Genomic DNA, 20,622 nt, shown 5'->3' with positions numbered 1-20,622 from the left:
GGGATGTCCCTCATAATGAAGCATGGGTTTGGGTGTGTCAGATGTGTGTGTGGCTTCGTTTGAAATTAGCTCTATGGCTGAACATTACAGGAAAAGAATATGCTGAAGTTTCTTCTCACACCATGGCAGAGAATTTCACAAACGAGTGACTCACTGCCTGAGCTATATTTTCAGTTTGTGTTATGTTTGGTCATCTTTCTCCGGTGTGGGAAGGATGGCATGTCTGGTCTCCAAAGCTCCACTTCATGTGCTGTAGCTGAAATATACCCAGCTGCAAAGATGAAGCAATTGTAAAACATATCTGTTCCCCTCACCTTTCCACTGGACACATTCAGACCTATGTCAAAAAGCTGGAAAACTTACAATGACATTTTGTGTTCCCTTCCACACATAGTCTTCAAAGCAGAGATGGCAGGAAACTCCCCATAGGGTGCAACGCTACGATGCATCATACAGTGTCTCCTATGTGGCACTCAAGCCCCCTAATAAGAACTGAAGACTTTCATCATCCAATCACATCTGCAACAGTCTATATCCCATCTTTTTTTGTGGGTTGTTTTTTTTTTAAAGATGACATATTTATGTAATTTCAAACAGAACCATCTTTCATTTAAATTGAATAACAATATTCTCACATACAGAGAGGACAGCTGGTGCTATTTCTGATAAAAAGGGATTTTTGGAGGAAATAAATCTTTCAGGACACCTCACAGTAAGTGGAAAGCATCAAAATCGTCATGATTACACTGTGGACTTTATAGACCACATTCTCTCTAGTATCTACTTTTAACAGGGTACAAAAGTCACTGAATTGCATGGAATGAAACCTGAGACAGAATTTCTGTCCGGTCCTTTCACCAGATTTTACTTAGCCAGCTTCGGGTCCTAACCAGAGCCCTCACTACATGCAAGCTACACATGGATATTGTGTATCCATGAGTCGTTATTGTCTGATGCTTATATATTATTATTATTTGAACAGTAGCTCAGCCAGGTCTGTTTCAAGCAATTCTGCCAAGCCAGAAGCTGCAAAGGTCCTCAGGTGACAATGACACCATGGGTTCTTGTGCACCATTCACTACTCACAGTGCAGTATGCCAGGGTGTGGAGAGCAAGCTCCTTTACGCAGACAGTACTTGCTGGGGGTAAATATCATTCCTCCTCAAATAATAGAAGTTAGAAACAGGTGAACACAGTGCAACAGTAGAAAAAGATCTGCAGGTGATTTGCATGTGAAACATGAATAATTCCATTTGCATGACAGCCTACTCTCTGTTTGCTCTGAACTAGCTCCCTCCTTTTATTCCTCCCTTTTCTCTTCATGCTGTCATACAAGTTGGCTGAGTGTCTTATCATGCTATATTCTGATATTGATGCAAGTGGATTGAGTACTTGCTTTACTTCTTTGTGCACTAGAAGCTGAACTTCAAGTCCACTTCTGACTGACTGTTGAAAAGATGTGTGTATGTATTGAGAAGGGGTAATTTAGAGGCTTCGCCACTATTTATACTGGTTTTCTGTGCCTTTTTTCAGCTTTATGCATCCACTGATTGTTGTCACAATAATATTTCTTCTGTGTGATAAATAGTAGCACAGACATATATTCCATATCTCCTTGAGCACCTCATCTTACAGCTTTACATGTTTTACATCTTTTGTGTACTTCACACAAAGTGCATACTTTGTTCTCAGATCCCACCCTCCCTGCTGAAATTTGGTCTGTATCTCATACATCCACCCACTTCCCCTGGACTTCTTTTTCAGTAGCATCATGATAGATAGTGGGGCATTTTGCAATAGGATGATTTTTCTGGCTTATTTAACTACTTTCTTTTCCTTGATGACCATTTTAAGAGAGGCATTTCTTCCTCTCTGCTCACAGAACTCATTATTTCTCCATACCTAGATGTTGCCTTGTGTGCTCAATCACTTCCTCTCTGTGGTAAATTTGTTAGACACAGATATAGTCACTTATGATATTTCTTAAATTCCATTGAACGTGTATTTCTGACAAATGCTACGTGTTCACTCCAAGGCATGATGCAGTGTTAGTCATCTTTATGTATTCATACTAAAAATAGTCAACCCCACAGCCAGCTACCTCTCTGTTAGTGGGAGCCAGCTCTGTGACTGTGGAAGGGTGACTAACTCCTAGAGCAAACATTCTCCAGAATGCCTCCGCTTAGTCAGCTCAGCTAGGACATTTCTTCCACTCTTTGGATGATTAATGTGCTAACCATTGTCTTAAACATTAGCTTTGAACTGACAATGGTAATGAGAAACATTTAATGTGAAACTTTGCTCCAAATTTGAAATGTGTTCTTTAGAAACTTAAAGGGGATATCTTTATTGTTTGTGCTGCCTCATATTCCTTTTTTGCTGAAGCACATGAGATCAAAGCGTGTGCTAAAGCATCTTATAACACTGCTACAGCTTAAAAACTGTGCTTTGGCCAGTAACTAGCAAAAATTGATTGCTGAGTGTCCAAAGCCATGATGGGATCACCCTATCGCTATAAAACTAATGGTGTTTTTTTAGCAGCCTTAAGAAAGCGATTGCTGATTGTCACCACTTTGCGTTTGTCCCACAGAAGACTGAAGAGATAATCTGACCCTAAACAACATCAACTAATAAAAATTTAAAATGGGGTAGGGAAATGCATAGCATTGCTTCACAACTACTTCTGGGAAAAAGCAGAGTAAGACAATAAAACTAGAGAGGAAGTTTGCTAACTTGTAAAATAGTCCAACTTGTAAAACAGAAGGAGGTCTGACAGATTTCACCAGGCACCAGAGAAAGGGTCAAACTGATAGAAAAGTTTAATATCTGTCAAGAGAAAGTGAGAATCTTCCTGGGGGCAGAGAAGACAGCTGCTACAGACTTTTCTGTTCTGGACTAAGCCAGATCTCTGCAATGCCAAGTAATGGCTACAGCAGTAACAAAATATAAATTGTCATGCCTATTATATGCATATGCATGTTTGTGTACATGCATATATACACACATATGTTTGTGTGTGTAAAATATTTCAATATAAATGTATATCTAATATATATAAATCCATATACATAAAATAATGTGAGTACGCACCAAAACTCCACAAAATGTCTGAGGTTCTTATAAACGTTGGTGAAAACATTTTTAATCATCTAATTGAGCTGATATGTGGGTTTCCAGCACTTATCTATTGGAAAATTGCATTCCAAGTCTGACTTCTGAACATAGTGCTGTAGGTCACTATTTAGCTGAGACGTATTGTCAAAATCCAGGCTAACAGATGTCAAACCAAACTGAGTAAAAGAAAACACCAGTTTGAATTTGCATCCAGAACTTTGACAGACCTGAAGCACTAGCTGTAGGATTAGAGCCATCAATACATAAAAATAATAAGTTCAGAGGAAACAGATCAGAAGTAATCCTACATGCAGGAGTGTTTTGATGAAAGATGGTTAAAAAAATGTCAGCATGAAAAGAGGACTGAAATACCATTCCTTATATTTAGAGTTAAGTATCTGTATTTATATTACATTACATTTTCCTTCCAGAAATTAAACAAATAGATACAACAAGAAACTGTTGTTAGGTCATTTCATTTCAGTGCTAGCAGTTCTAAAAACAGTTATATCAACAAGGACCTCAGATATTAACAATTACTGCTCTTACTGCATCTTCAAACTAATTGGTTTTTATTGTTTCTAAATGTACTTTTAGTCAAGGACACACCACTCTTGACTAGTTTCCTGACTGAAGTTGACACAGCAGAGATCTAGAACAATATTAGCACGACAAACAAAAATAACATCAAGGGGCCTGATATACAAAATAAATCACTTGGTTTTACCTGATTGACTGCCCAGAATGACTTAATAAGTGATACTCTGGCTCCCATTCAGGTCCCTGCTTGTGGCCCTAACAATGATGTCAGAGTCTGTGTTTCAATGTAGATACTGAAAAAGAGAGATACACACTTAAACAAAAAAAAAGTTGGAGATCAGTATTTAGCTATCTAAACAGAAATAATTTCATTTCTAATCTGGCCTTGGAAAAGAGGTGCAAAAAGATTCCTCATCTGGTGTACAACACAGTTTTAAAGTCATGTACTCCAGAGGATCAAATTATTCAGGCAGCAGAAAGAGAGGCGAAACAAGCAGCCAAGGATTTTGAATAAATACTACAGCTGTGGGAAATGAGTTGCAGAAATAAAAGGAGGAGGAACCAGCTAGTTTTGAGGGTAATAAGCATACAAAATCTAAAGGAAACAGAGAAAAACTGGCTCTGATTTATACCCTAAATAACTTCATTGAACTCATTAGAGTTCCACGGGATACTGAATACATCATCTCAGAAATTGGTTAGTGTATGATGGCTGTGAATATAAAAAGGGAATTCTGCAGCAATACCACTCCTTTTGTCTTAAGATTTTTAAATTGTACTTTTTTAGAAAACTTGGAAAGTGACAGTCTCGGCACGGTAGCTAGCGCCAACAGTATTGCAAGCAGGTGTTACACAACTCCCCAGCTCCCCCAGCTTTAGTGCTCTGCCTTCGTACACAATTCCTCTGCCACTCTTGTTCCTCATGAATAGCTCTAGGCTGTTAATTCTGTGATGAACCGGGTAGTGCTTTTGTTACGCACCCAGATGTGGAGCGCTGACTAGAAATAGATCTCAAGATTGTTTCCACTTTAGGTATGTTGACCTTCCTTTGTCTGAGCCTTTCTATATTTCCATGCTTTCCAGTCCTCTGTGTTTGTAAGGTGAAAACCAAAATGGGCTGAGCCACCCAAAAGTGGCTCTCACCTGGGGACTGTTTCTGGTTCCGCAATTCTGTTTTATGCGCCCGTCCTGCCAGTTGACCTTGCTGCTTTGGATCTCCCAGGCTAGTTCTCTGATTGCCAGGAAGAGGATTTTTTGCTCTCCATAAGCCTTTCCCCACCCCGCATCCCCATATAAGTATATGTTTTGAATGACTAGGAGACAAGCATTGCTTCATACAGAATCTTGCCTCCCATCTGTCACAAAAAGAATGCATTTCTCTCTTCAGCCAAGAAGAAGAGAAACAAATAGTTAATCCTGATTCACAGGGGAAGCATGTTTTATTTAAGATATTTTGCGTCTGAAAATATACACACAGCAGCAATTGTGACTTCCTACAGCAGACATAAATGTCTCTGTGCCTGAGCATCTGAAGTGGTCCTTTAAAGTTTTAATTATTTTAATTATTTCCTATGAGCTTCTACAGTTTTTCCTAGCTTTAATGGAGGCTGGAGATGTAAATCTGACATAATCCCAAAGAAGGAGGCCTACCATTCAGAAAGATCAAGAACTACATAGGCTTATTTTCAGGTGTTCTCTTACCCGACTGTTAAACAAACAAAAGGTGAAATCTGTGCCAAATCCTCACTTTCTTGTTCAAAGGATCTCTTGGTGCAGCTTCATCACAATCCTGAAGTTCTTAGTTACATTGTATTTGCTTTTTGTACACAGCTCAAGCCAGGTCCAAATCTCCAAGGTTGGTTAAAAACTAAGCATACTTCAGGATAGTACTGTAGAGAAATAAAGCTTGGAACATTTTTAGCCTGTGTCCTAAAGGTTAGGAAATGTTATACAGTTTATTTGAAAGCAACAGTCTTCTAAATAAGATTGTAATCTTCAGTCTACCTCAGATCAGATACCCCCACAAGTTCCTGTGTTTAGAAATAAGACTACTTCAGCCTTATGGTATATGTCATTTCAAAACTCCAGGGAAGTTTACAGAGGTATTTTACCAAAACTGAGAACATAAGCCCCTTTTTTTAAACAAATTTTAAAAAAATCATTAACGTGGAGCTAATCACCGGTCAACAGACACAGTACCTGAGGCATACCCCAATCTGTCTGGTAAAGGCTACATTGTCATTTGTATTAGGAATAGGCTACAAAAACAATATGTTGAGTTGGAAAGCAGGATTGGGAGAAAATACAGTGGGAGACATTGTACTGTTGATGAAAGATACAGGATGCACTAGGATAAGAAAAAGTCTTACTATTACTCATCCTACTGCTATTCAGTGGCAAAACATTGCTTTTGCTAATCCCCTTGAATTTCAAAAAACATTCAATATCTGCAAAGCAGACGTGGGAAGTACATACCTAGGATGACTGGTTAATGCTGGTGATCCAGGTATTTTGGCCAAAATCCACTATTGGTAACTCTGAGAAAGGCTTAAAATCGGACATTTTTTAGTGATTCATGCTGCTGTTGTATTTACCACTTAGAGAATACAATCTTCATGAATAGTGCTACTTGTAAAAATCCTCTTTTCTGTTCGTCTGGCTTTACAACACATAGAGTAAACTGGGGGCAGCAGGAATGGGCTAGTGCACGTAGGGAAACTTCAGTGCTAACATCGGGCAGTACTGGTAGCTTAAGCTGTTACCATTTAGAATACAACTAATCTGTGCAGGAGTCTGACTCAGCTTCAAGCGCCGAATGTACTGCAAACAGAACCTAAGTCATGTAATGATGTGTTGACTTTTGCATGCAGTTTCTTCAGGATGGGAATGAACTCCATATGTGATACTTCAGTCTCTGCCATAAATACTGGGAGCCCAATGTGTTTGGCACCCAGGGGAAGGGTTAGCACAAAAACCAAATTAAAATAGAGGAAAGGATAAAGCAAGAAATGTTTTCTACTTATCATCCACATTTACAGAAGACGAGATTTCAATAAAATGCAGTGAAAACATGATCTGGAGGAACTTTTTCCTCACTTGAGCTATTTATTTTCTGCAGTAAACTGCTAGAGGCAATATCGGTAGCATTAGGATCCTAGACAGTAGGCAAAAGAAGCAGCTGTAAAATGAGCTGTTTAGGTGGGAAGATCTTTTCAAGAAGAACAAGCAATCCAAGACACTTGTCATAAAGGGCAGAAATCAACATAAGGGAAGGAAAACAGTATTTGGTGAAGTATCCTTGCAAAGCATGTCATTGTAGTGACCTACTCTCATGAAATCAAAATTCAGTCCGTAGGAGCAATGAATATTCAGGACTTTTAGATCCTTACTTAGATGCTTAAATGCAGAAATTCAGCTTTGAAAATTCCATGTTTTTTTACTATGACTCATTGAAAAATATTGTGGATATACTTGGAAAGCCGATGGACGGCTTCATGCCACTGGATCCTTCCTCACATCTTGTGACGTTTATCATCTTTGACTACAGGTCTCTTCACACAGCATTCCATCATGACTTTGGGAGAAGACCAAGATACCAATTTAACTTCTCTTCCTTTCAGGGGCTTCTCTCCCAAAGCTGGATGTGGTCAGTATTTTGGTAGAAGTTGCCAGTTTCTGCCTGGCAGGAAGGAAGGAGGAGTCTGTATCACAAGTATGAAAGGAAGTTATAAGAGCTTTGGTTTTTTAAGAGCCATAAATGTAGAGTTTCTTTTGTTATTCTTTCTTTTGTTGCCATTTTAAATATTTTCTATAGAAGTATTCTTAAAGCATATACACATACATACACTGAGGAAGTTTACAGGCCATACATGCAGATTTGTTCATGGACCTCAAAAAAAGGAGAAAATCCTACTCTCACATCTGGCAGTCATTTGCTCATCACAGAGCTGTGCATCTGAAAGTATTGCATAATAGATATGCAGGGCCAAAATCATCCTGGGCGTATCAGTACTGACGTCAATTCCCTTACACCACGAATGAATTTTTTTGTGCAGAATGCAAACTGTTTTCATGAAAGACGGAGAAACAGTTTAGTATGGATGCTTCTTCTCTTTATTTTCTTTAAACAGCTGGCAGCTGGTAGACACTGGCGTGCTGGCCAAGCGCAATAAATTAGATGGTCCATGAAAAAGAACAACTAAAGGGAAAATAAAGAAAGGTGCTCAGATAGGAATGGGACTGTATTGAGTTTTCCTACTAGGAAGGAAAAGGAGAAAAGAGGGGATGGTGTAGAAAAATTATAGCATCTCATCTTTTTTAGGAAGCAATTATGAAATCATGGTTTTCACCACAAACAGAAGCTGAATGTTAAAATCCATCGCAGCCACTTCCATACTAATCTTTTTCCTAGTGTGGTCATCGAAATTAGTGCTAATGCCCCACATTGTTTAATATCTTCATTAATGATCTGGATGATGGGGCAGAATATACCCTCAGAAACTTTGCAGCTGAAACATCAGATGGTTGTGCTGCTATTAAGAGAGATCTCAACAGACTGACAGGAATCTCATAAAGTTCATCAAAGGGAAGTGCAAATTCCTGCACTTGGAGAAAAATGACCCCACACACCACTACAAGCTGGGGGCCAACTGGCTGGAAAGCAGTTTAGCAGAAAAACACCCAGGCATACTGGTTGACAAGAAGTTGAAGACAAGCCAGCAATGTGCCTTTGAAGCAAAGGCAGCCAACAACCAACATCCTTGGCTCCATTAGGAAGATTATTGTCGAACGGCTGAGGGGGGTGATCCTTTTCCTCTACTAAGCATTGTTGAGGCCATATTTGGAGTGCTAGGTCCAGTTCTGGGCTCCCCATTACCAGAGACATGGGCTTAGTAGAGCTGGTCCATGGTAACGATTAAGGGACCGGAGCATGTGCCATACGAGAAGGGGCGAAGAGAGCTGAGATTTTTCAGCCTGCAGAAGAGAAGGCTCAGGGGGCATCACATCAATGTGTATAAATATTTGGGGGTGAGGGACAGTAAAGAAGACACAGCCAGACACACTTCTCAGTGGTGCTCAGTGACAGGACCATAGGCAATGGGAAAGAATTGAAATATAGGAAATTCCATTTGCACATAAGAAAAATCTTTTTTTACCATGGAGCAGGTTGCACAGAGAGGTCTTGGAGTCTCCACCCTTGGAGATACTCAAAACTCACCTTGTCAAAGCCCTGTGAAACTGTAGTTGTTGCTGTAATTGACCCTGCTTGAACAGAGGTTTGGACTGGATGATCTCCAGAGGTGCCTTCCCACCTCAACCGTTCTGTGATTCTATGAAATTCTGCTGAGGTGTATATAAGCCACTGGACAGCACAGGGGATCATTACGAGGTCATTTCAGTGTGGCCAACACATGACATAGGAAGAAGATTTTATATATGTTAGATTGAAATGTGGTTTATCTGGATCTGGGTGGCTGCAATATTAATCATGATTAATACTGACTCTTTGCCAGATAATATTTTTTAGCTAAAACTGTATTCTTGTCTTACCTACTGTAATACAGTTTTTGCCTTGAGAATGTATGTATTGTAAGGGGGTCAAATCATAGCATCATAGAATCATAGAATGTCCTGAGTCCTGAGCTGGAAGGGACCCACGAGCATCATCAGGTCCAGCTCCTGTCCCTGCACAGGACAACCCAAAATTCACACTATGTGTCTGAAGGCGTTGTCCAAGTGCTTCTTGAATACTGTCAGGCTTGGTGCCGTGACTGCCTCCCTGGGGAGCCCCTTCCAGGGCCCCACCACCCTCTGGGTGAAGAACCTTTTCCTAATATCCAACTTAAATCTCCCCTGGCACATCTCCCTGCCATTCCCTCGGGTCCTGAATGATACACAGAAGTCAAACAATCATGTTTTCTGATGCTGACATGATTCATGTCTTCAAATAATCGTTAAGTCTTTCTGCGCCTTGGTTTACCCAAGTTGTACTATAAGGATACTTATAGTATCCTTATCCTGTACTTTACAAAGAACTTTGGGATGATTACTGCTCATTTGTCTGAAAACACAGAGCACTCTTTTGTCTGGCATGTGCAAAGGTTTATGAATATCTCAGAAGGCAGGATTTTCTCATCTGTACATAATACAGGGTTGACATTTGACATTTTGACATTCAACAGCTGACAACTCTAGAAGCTGTATCATCCTCAGTCTTCAATCCTGAGGCCTTCTCTCTCCATTTAATGTGGGTGACTGAGGAAGAGTGGCCCTATGTATCCCTAATATCAACCTCTGTGAGTATGCCCCATAGTCTTTGCTAAACAGTTGAATCTTTTGATTAGGAGCAGAGACAGATCTCCAAAAGATCACAGGGTTCAAGAGTAGGTGAAAGATGTTAGAGGCATATGGATGAGGAATAAAAGTTATAGCATAAATCTGAAACAAAAGCAGTAGAGCAGCTGTCTAAATTGCATTTTGAAAGACCATTTTTGAAAGAAAGCTGACAGAACAATTCTGATTTGTTCAGAGCTAAAGTTGCTACCAGTAAGTGGGGAGGCCAAAAAGGAGCCGTGATGTGGAGAATAAAACAGATGATATTGAGGATTTGAAATACTGCGTGTATCTGAAGGGATACTGTTTCAGACTATCTCTAGACTGATCCCTTGAATTGAGTACATACTATAAGCTGGAAAACACCAGGTGTGTTCCTGAAATGCCTAGGATCTTCCCAAAATTAACATGCTTGGATCTGCTGGAAACATGGATCATTTCCTACTAACAAAGGGTGAAATTTTCAGGACTACCTGTGTGACTTAAACAGCAGACATGTACTCTCTTGAAAGGGGCAGGAGCAATTTGCAATTCTTATGCTGTTACGTAGCTTTTATATCTCCAGCTGCATCACCTCCCTTGTTTTTAATGATGCTGGTCCTCGCTGCTTGTCAGTAGAGAGGTTCCTGGAAGCACTCTTTAACTCACAGTGTCAGAAACAGGCAGACTACTTTAGCTAACACTTGGATTTACCTCCTGGTTTTGCCTGATGTGGATTAGGAAGCATCCCTGTGAACCGTTCCACTGGTAGAGCAGGAAGAGGAATTTCTTGCAGAGAGGTCATGACAAACTTGGGAAAAATAATATCTGCAAGCACTGACTGATAGCTGCAAAATTAATATTTCTCTGAGTTTTGTGATGTTGAATTTGGGTTTTGAAAGCCAGCATTTTTGTGGGTGATCCTTGTGTCCCAAGAAAGGTAACGTTGTACATCTTGCTAAGAGCAACCATGCTGTTTATGAAAAATCCAAAAAATTAAAATAGAAACAAATAAGACTTACATAGGTGTAGGCTCCACACATATAACAAAATTATATAAACACGTACTAATCACACATCTCAGTAAACCTTAGCCAGAAAATTTCAGGGTACCTTTGCAACCTCAGTGCAATGAATACAATCTTTGATAAAAACAGAACTTTAGCTTTAACCCAAAATCAACCTGAATTGTTTCACAGCTCACCAACACTTTTTGCAAATGAGGCTTATAATTTACTAACTCTGCTGTCCTGTGCAGAGGAAACAGCATGATTCTGCTTCCTTCCCTATCCCTCCCTGTCTCTGGGCTCCTGATCCTGTAGAAAAGGAATTCCTGAACTTCCCTGAACAGAGGCTGCAGTTGCTGCTGGTACTTACAGTAGCCACAAAACTATGAGGAGGTTATGGCAGTCACAGCTTAACCCAAAATGCTAAATCAGGTCCTTGCAGCTAAGAATACCACCAATTTTGAAAGATTTTTTTTAAATGTTGTATAGGTCTTTTTAAAGACTTATCATTTTAAATGTATCTGCTGAATAACCTCTGCGTATGCTTTTCTTAAACTTCTGTTCCTTTACAGTGTTCTCTATTCAATTCTACTTAGTGGGACCAAGATCAGGATACAGGATCTGGATCTGTAGACATACGTGTAAAGAATATATTAAGGATATATCCTTAATACAGGTTATACTGGAGTTGGCTGTGAATTTGTATTTTTATATTGTTCACCTGGTTTGCTTCAAAAGAAACTTAACTGAATTAAATTGAGCTGCAGCAATACAAACTAGCCACCAGAAAGTAAAAGGAAAAATCTGCGCGCGTGTGGGTGCATATGCACGGCTTTGAATTAAAACTGAGATTATTATTTCTTTAATTGAGAAATTTCAGACTCAAAATCAACGTTTGCAACTTCAAACACACACAAAAAAAACATCCTCAGTCTAGTCACAGTTAACCACATAGTGACTAAATATAGCATCAGCTAGTCTTCAGGATGTGTCCACAATAACAGATTACTCAGAATGTTCTGCTGCTATTCCCTACCTAATATTATGCCTACAACAAAATGTGGAAGTTTAAAATATCTCTGTAATTATGGTAAACAGACAACAATCTCTAAAATTGCAGAGTACAGTCTGCTGTTCCTAATCTACAGGCTGTATATAGAAAGCTAAATTAAACAATTCTGCCTACCATGGGTAGTAAAATACATACTAGGTTCCAGGTGTTGGTGAAGCATAGGAAAATCATACTTTGAGTGCGATATAAACTTTAACCCAGATTTTTGTGAAGATTTTTAGACTGTTTCAAATTCTGAACAATTAGTGTATGTTTCCTTACCGTGTCAAGAATTTTCACAGATATTTTAAAATGTAGGAGTCATTAGATATAATGACACTATTTCCTATTACTTTCTTACTTTGGAATTGGGATATTACTCAGTGTCCAAATACCTTTATGCTGCACTCAAGCTAAATTCCTCTTCAAATTGAATACAGAAAGAGACAGGTATATTTTTAAAGTGTCTCTCCACCTGTGTTTTGAGGAAAGCAGTACTAATTTCCGGGCATGGCTTCCACCCCTCCCTGCCTGTGACCCTACCGATGCCCTTCTGCTTACATATGACAGCCTTTGAGTGAGAACAGGAAGACGTGAATCACGGAAGCAGCTGTTCTCTGAATCACAATCCTCTCTGGATTTCTGTATAAAAAACTAGTAGGAAGATAATGCAGAGCAGAAGCATAATATTCCTTGAAGCTACCTCTGCAGCTGCCACCAGGAAGACTCACCAGCATGGTGGTAAAGACGGATAGAAGTGCATGCAAAGAAGTTTTGTCTTCAAAGCCGGAGGGTCTCTTTCACTTTGGTTTGCACAATTTACAGGGCTGGATGGCTACAGATTCACAGAGTCATCTGTACGAACTTTCTATTAAAAGCTGCCTTAGTTTAGCTCCAGACGTCTCCCTTCTACCCCTCCTTGAATAAGGACTTCCCAATATGGACTGATGCAAAATTTAACCTAACAATAGGTTGAGCAAAAATTCATTATGGATTTCTGCGTCCAGAGATCAAAGGGAAAGTCTGGTTTGGTAGCAATTCATATCCATCTTAGATAGGAATAAATGGCCACGCTTGACATAACAGAGAAATAAAATCTTAATTCTAGCATCTCAAGATTGAGCATTCAACATATTGTTGGTAAGACTTTCATATTTACTGACATATTCTGTATTGCTCTGTCTAGCCATTGGTAGATATTATCAAAAAATATTAGGGTAGGCTTTTATGTGGAGAGACAAATTCTTGGATGTTACATGGGCAGACAGCATCCTGTTTGTGCTTTCTTGTAAAATTTTCAGAATTCTTCAATGAAGTGGTAAATGTATATGACTAAAAACTAAGTCACAGAACTACTTGTTCTAGAACTAGACCATTTCTGTACAAGATAGTCTCAAGATATTTGTAAAATAGCCAAAAATCTGAGCCATATGTTCTGCAATCTACAAAAATGGCTCCAGTTTTCTGGTCTGAGACCTGACCTTCTCTTCATGTTTTACTTGGAATTTTATCACCAATTAGAGGTAGCTATCAAGAGATAAGATAGCAAAATGAATGTAAGCACTCCTACATTATTAGAGTTATAAATGACCATGCTTTTACGTCTTCCTCCAGTAAATTGTACCAAAAATTGACAAGTACATTCATTCACAACTGATCAATTCCCATGCAAATTCCCGAAAGCTTCCTAGAGTTAATTTCTTCTCTCAGCTGCCATTTCCCTTGTGATATTTTGAGAAAAAAAAAAGCCATTAGTGGCTCTCCTTCCTGGCTCATAGTTCTTTCCTTTCTTCCTGCCCTTCCTGAGAAATTATCTTCTGCATGATCCTCTTGAAAACTAGAAACTCTGTCTTTGTATCATTTATGTATAAAATCAGATGCAGATTCACATAGATTAAGGGATTTTAACATTCCCTAATAGTGCCACTTGTTACATGCTTCCACAGTATAGCCATGCCATTCTGAAGTTTTTCCTACCCTCTCCCTCTTTCCCATTTAACTCAAGATTTTTTTTTTCATGGTCTAATATGTTTTCATTAAAGGAATCCAGGAATCCTTTAAGTGGGTCAATATGAAGACAACTTCCAGAATGCATGTACTTAAACTACAGGAGCAAGCTAGTGAGCAATGATAAATTAGTATAATAAGTCCCTGCCACTTAATTTAGCAGCCTCTTTGGTAAAACTACGTACATTGTGCCTCCTTGCAAAAGCTTTACATATCTTTAATGAAATAATGTATGCATATGACTAATAGAAACAGTTACATTGCAGAATACTTGCTTTTTGAGCATACAGAACAGGCTTTTGACACATCGAGGACACAGTTTGACACTCATATTTTAGATTTACAGCGTCTGACATGAAACCAGAAAAATGTGGCCACAGCTTACTTGCAACATGTTCATGGACAGCATGGGGAATACATAGGCCTCATTGGGTCAGGGAAGTACCACGTTCCACCATGACTCAGTGAAAAAGCAAGCAGTGATATGCAGAGGATGCTGAAATGGAACATTTGCTACCTTGTTGCTTACGGTCATTAAAAGTCACCGTGGAGCGTAGGAAACCTTTACTCCCACTCACTGTGTTTTTACGCATGGATGTTAATAAATTTCATAGTGTAGAAGACGGTGAAAAACCAAGTCTCTCTGTTGTGACATTATTAAAATAATATTTTAAATTCTGGTTCTGATAATTTCTGTAGACCTTTATCCGTATATTTTGCATGCAGTATTAATAAGGGTAGAAAAAAGCCTTTCCTACAAGTTTAGTTGGTGACCTTAGATGACACTTTACATTTCAGTGTGAAAACAGTCCTCGTTAATTACTTAAAACATTTACTTCCTTGATTAAACATCTCATGAATACATGAGTTCAATTTTCATTGGAACTTAGGCTTCTGAATAGAAAAGTCACTTTTGAAAAGAGCTTAGATGCCTGACTTGGATTTTTGTTGAAAATCAGCCTTTGTTAGCTTTAGCATTTAAAAAAATGAAGCACACATTCCTGTAATATTTCATCAAGTTCTGACTAACAGAGAATCAGAAATGTTCTAAAATGTACAATTACAAACAGGCATAAACTCTGAGACATTTTTGTGGTTTCAGAGAAAACTGACTTCAGTACATACGTCTGGAAAGTCCCACCAAAAAGCCACTTCTGTATTTTCAGGAAATTAAGCAAAAGGACCTACTGCAATTTTTCTGTTGTCCGTTGTTTGTTTATTTAAAGCCACATAATAAGCAGAAATTTGTGATCATAGGTACAGTATTTAGACCAAAAGCCGTTGTTTGAAGATAAGAGAGTTGTTTATATAAACAACTGTCCTTAAAATCTTTGAGACCAATTGTAACGGTCTCAAATTCTGTGAGACTGTGAATAGTGGGGGGTTTCAAAGCTTTGCAGCTGTGGGACCAAGCCACAATCACAGTTATTGTCCTACGTACTCTGTTTTTACTTCCTTTTTCTGGAATTACCCACAGAGATTACTTGACAGATGAAAAGTAGTAGGATATGTCAGAAGATGCCTCTGAACAGCCTTGATAAAAAGAGATGACTGGAAGAGTCGTATCCCGAGTTAGATTGCTGTTCTCGAGCATGAGAACAGCTATACTAGGTCCGAAGGTCCATGTAGCCTCACATCCTTTCTCCAGCACTGGTCAACAGCTGGGACCTACAGAGGAATATATGAACATTGCCTGGTATTTGGAAGATCCTGATAACCTGCAGTTTGTAATTCAGAAATCTCTTTGCATATGAACATAGGAGCCTAGGGTTTCTCTAGCCCCATATCCTATCTCCAACAATGTCCATAAGTAGATGCATAAAACCCAGTAAAAACAGATCAAACACCTCTAGCACTCTCCCAGCCTCTTGATTCTTTCAGATTGGAAGACTTCCTAAACCTGAAACCGTTTATTCAGTAATTCACCAACAGATCTCTCTCCCAGTTAGCCAACATTTCCCCGAAATGCTGTAAACTTCGTGCATCTACAGGTGTCCTTTGGTACCAAGATACTCCGGTCTACTACACAGTCTGCTTTCAACTTGGCTGCTAATGTCTTCATTTGTTGGCCACTACTTGCATTTGAGAGACTGTAAACAGTTGGTCCTTGTTAATAAATGTTGGAAGGATTAAAATTACAGTCAGTTGGATTCTGATGTAGCTCAGAATCACATTTCCCCTTTTCAGAAAGCAAATGGCTCCATCGGGTCTACTTTCCATTGACAGAAAGGACAGTCTCTTTCCGTTCTTTAAGAAGTTTTTCCAAATCAAAGGCTCTCCCCAATCCCTCAGGGTTTCTGGAATTCAGCAGTGCTTTCTGTCTGATGCCCCTAGAAATCCAGAAGCCAGGCTATCCGCTTGAAAGATTTCAAGCATGAGGAATGAATATTCTTCTAGTCCTGAGAAAACAGATCTGGAAGACTTGGAAACAAGATTTTTTGTAATGATAATGATATCAGTTAAGACACTCACCGCTGCCAAACTGAAGTCTGGTCATTCAGGATACTTTGACTCTGTCCCAGCTGACTTCTCAGCAATACTGTAAAGCTGTGAGACGTTGAATGAGCCCTAAGCTGCACAATTAGTGATCACGATGGAGGGATTACAAGTTAAAGTATTAAATAGAAAGCATCCGTTTCATAGTGTTGCTGTGCAACTTTATGTTTGTTACGACAATAACACAATGTTGTGCTTTGTTACTTTGTGGTGAGGAAAATGGGAGTTCTGTAGTTCCAACAGAAAATGGAAGGAAATGGTAATATTCTTCATATTGGCATAACAAGTACCACTTTAGTTCTGCCATGTTTCTTCCACCGAAAGAATGATGTGCTTACATACTTCATACAATCACATCATATGCATATTGTTGAACGTCCAGCAGCAGTTAGTGACACTGTTCCTTTGTTCAGCTGCTTCTTTGGTGTTGTGAAAGCAGCTGCCTTCTGATAATGAAGGATGCTTTTTCATATTAATACTTTACACTTAGTTCTTGCTTTCTGTTTTTAGGAAAAAGAGCCCAATGTCTTACCTTACCAAAGGTACGAAGTGTTATAGAGTAGGCATCTTTGTAAGGTTTTAATTATGAAAAATTTAAGCAGTGATGAGGTTTTACAGCAGAACCATCCTGTCATGATCTACCCTGCTACTCCCATGCACTGCACAGTGCTATGTGCAGTGCCATGTCCTCACCTCGCAGAAGCCTCCAATCTCATACAATATGACAGCTGAGCTTGCACACACTATTATACTTTACTGAAATATTGTGCATAGTGACATGCTGATAAACTCTTCGTTAGCTGCTGTTTACAAGTGCCTGCTTTTACAGTAGATCCTAATTCATTGGCCTCTGCCTATGCTATGTCTCTATATGCCAAATATGGATTATATTGCAACTGGTATCCTCTCATGTATGCATATACAAGGGATGATGAGCTGTAAAGCCTTCTGTGAGACATTTTATATGGAAAACTAGTTACAAAATATATCGGGTTGCACCAGACATCTGCCTAAGCTCTGGAATAAATGTCTGCTAACCATTTATATGCCAAGATTGTCATATCTGCTAACCATTTATATGCCAAGATTGTCATTCACAGTTGCCTTGTAACTGTATCCAGACCACTAAAGCAAAAACATTATTTGGCAAGTAATATTTTTCTAATCCACAGTTGCACTGGTACTAAATAGTGTACCACCCTAACGCAAGCGTATTATTATGCTTTTTCCTCACTTTACCAATCTCTGCGGTCTACCATGCCCTCACTCAAAATTTCAGATGTCTGTTTCTGGTTGGATACTTCCTTTTGCGATAATAAAGACGATTCATATAGTGCCCTAAACATTATGTCGTTTTTTTCAGAACACACTGGACACTTTTACTTCAAGGCCACTCAGTGCTGTTCCATAATTACATACGGTTTTCTCAAAAGGGGGTTGGGAAAGGCTGTACTTTCCTGAGAACTGCAAATAACATGATCTCTAAAGAGATCTATGTGAAACAGATAGAAATTTGTTCTCTTTGCAGTGGAATCAGTGAAAGTATTTCTGACACAATTCCTGTTGTGACAGTACGTAATATTCTACAGTGTCTTCCCTCTTTCAAAGAAACGTGGCTTTCTTTTAGAATACATTCTTCTGTAAAGGTGCTAAATAAAATTAGGCTGTACTTAGAAGCTCCTGGGGGCAGAGATACCTGTTACATTCTGTCTTCGTGCAGCAGTGAACACAGAAGGAATCTGTGCTTCTACTGAATCCCCTTGTCGCTCCCGCAATATAGACATCAGTGACTGTGCTGGGTAGATGTGACCTCTACTTTTATTTATTCTGCCTTGTTTTTATTTACACTTGTATTTAAATTTACCTCTGCTTTAAACTTCTCTGCCGTAGGTCATAATTTATGTTTCCCCACCCTGTCTTTTAATTTGCATCCCAGTCAGAGTAAAGCTTGTGAAAGAGAACCCTGTAGAGCGAAATAAGACATAAACAGTGCAGGCTGTTTCACTAGGACAAGGGAATTTTTCCCTCTTCAGATACCAAGAGACTTTGTCTGTGAAACTAATGGGTGGCCTTATCTCTTAAATGCACAAACGCACCGAACTCCTGATTCCCTGCCACTTCAGCTTTAACAAAGTAGAAAGAGTCACCAAATGATCCTTGTGGCTTGTGACTTAATCTATTTATCCAGTGACTCCTCTCAGCGCTTGAAAGGACAAGTAAAAATAATATTCGCCCCACCTAACCACCCACCTAAATTGCCCTTTTTTACTCCTCCACAGCTTTTCCTTGTCTAATGGACATGGGAGTGATTGCAGAACTCCCTTAGTTCAGCTGCCAAACCCTCTTTTCTTGTGGTAGTTGGGAGACCTGCTAGGAAAGATACCTTCTGCATATTCAGATTTGAAGGTCGTTATCCGACTTTGCGTTAAAGATATGCAGCAAGCTCAGTGTTGCTAATAGAGGATCCTTTCTTTGAAGCTTTAGCCCAAAAAGACACCATTTCCATTTGGCAGCAGTATCTGATTCACATGTTCACTGAAGTCAGGCTTCCTCTTTTGAGAACTGGAGGAAACTAGATTTGTCACTTGAAATGTCAGCAGCCTTTTACGTAGCAGAAAGAAAAAAAAAAAAAGGCATGAGGAGTAAAGCCAGTAGTTTCTACTTCTATCATAGCAATGGCAAGGCCTCTGAAAACAGGAACAAGAACAGGTCTTGGGATATTTTAAGTGTGGTGCCAACTTAGTTTCAACCTGTATCTATTAAATACTACAAATCATCAGGAACATAAACCACTGTTGATTTATATTCCCTATTCTCCTCCCAGTGTCATATTATTCTTATTATACAGCTGGCTTTGCAAGCACCAGCAAAAGACTGACATCACCGAGGACTATGGAGGGCTCCGTATGCTTACATCCACACACAGAGAAAAGGAACGTCTCCTCCCTAAAAAGCAACCTTGCCTATTTCGCTCAGCGTGAGGCTGGAAGTTGTAATGTCTTCACCATTGCCAAAATATACTCTAAAAAGAAGCAAAATTCAACACAGAACTGTCTTCTGTAAACTATTTTGCAAACAACCCGAGGACATCATTATCATGTGGACAGAAAATCAGTTTGTATCAGAATAAAGTTAACCACAAAATGTAAAGCAATATTTACATATTTACAAGCACACCTGCTTAACGGCAATGCAAATAACTTCTTTGGGGGACAATTCGTGATCGATTGTCTATTAAAATGGGATCATGTGGCCTGATCTCAGAAAATCTACCTTGAATCAGGTCAGCAGTCTGGTGACTTCACCCATTACAACCACATTTTATCGTACCCACCTCAAGAGAGCGAACGTGTGAGACAGGCGGACATGAATGAAACTGAAGAATCAATGAAAATAGTATCTGTGGAAAATGTACTTTGACGGCAACACTCAAAAAACCAAGGTGAATGAAATGTTTGTAGATACAGGACTGCCACTTCTTTGGCATAGGATGGGAGATGGGTCAAGGCGTGATTCACAAGCATTTACTGGACAGAGAATTAATCTCAATATACAAGTAAATTTGTGCTGCAGAGGAGAGTCTGAGAGAGACCATATGGCTTTAAGTCATGAAAATAACAGGTTTGCTGTCTTTTTTTTAAAAAAAAAAAGTTCCTTTAGTGAGGTATGTGGTTTTGATGGCAGATTTAGAAAATGATTGGCACAGTATAATAGATTGTAATTTCAAGAACCACTGAATTATCCCACATTGGTGGTACATGTCTTTTATTGTATGGGCTGAAATCTCAGCCTGGCTTTGAATGTTTGTGGCTAATCTAAGTGGTCTCTTTTATATTCATTATTCATTTTTTTGCACAAAAGATATTTTTGTTTGAAGAGATGCGTAAAATGTTATTCAGTTTATCCACTGAATTTAGTTTTATTTATTTGAGAGGCAGTCTCTAGAAGCAATTTCTTTCCATTTGAAAATGTGAACAGTTAACAAGAAAATTCTGTTAGTTTTGCAATCAGTTTCTTTTTATGGATGCATAAGTCAAAATTTGAAAAAAATACAAGTTGGACAAATTTTGTCCCGTTCTGGAGGTGAGATCTCTT

Source organism: Phalacrocorax carbo, chromosome 9, assembly GCF_963921805.1.
Source record: "Phalacrocorax carbo chromosome 9, bPhaCar2.1, whole genome shotgun sequence".
Lineage (NCBI taxonomy): Eukaryota > Metazoa > Chordata > Aves > Suliformes > Phalacrocoracidae > Phalacrocorax > Phalacrocorax carbo.
This window is presented reverse-complemented; position numbering follows the sequence as displayed.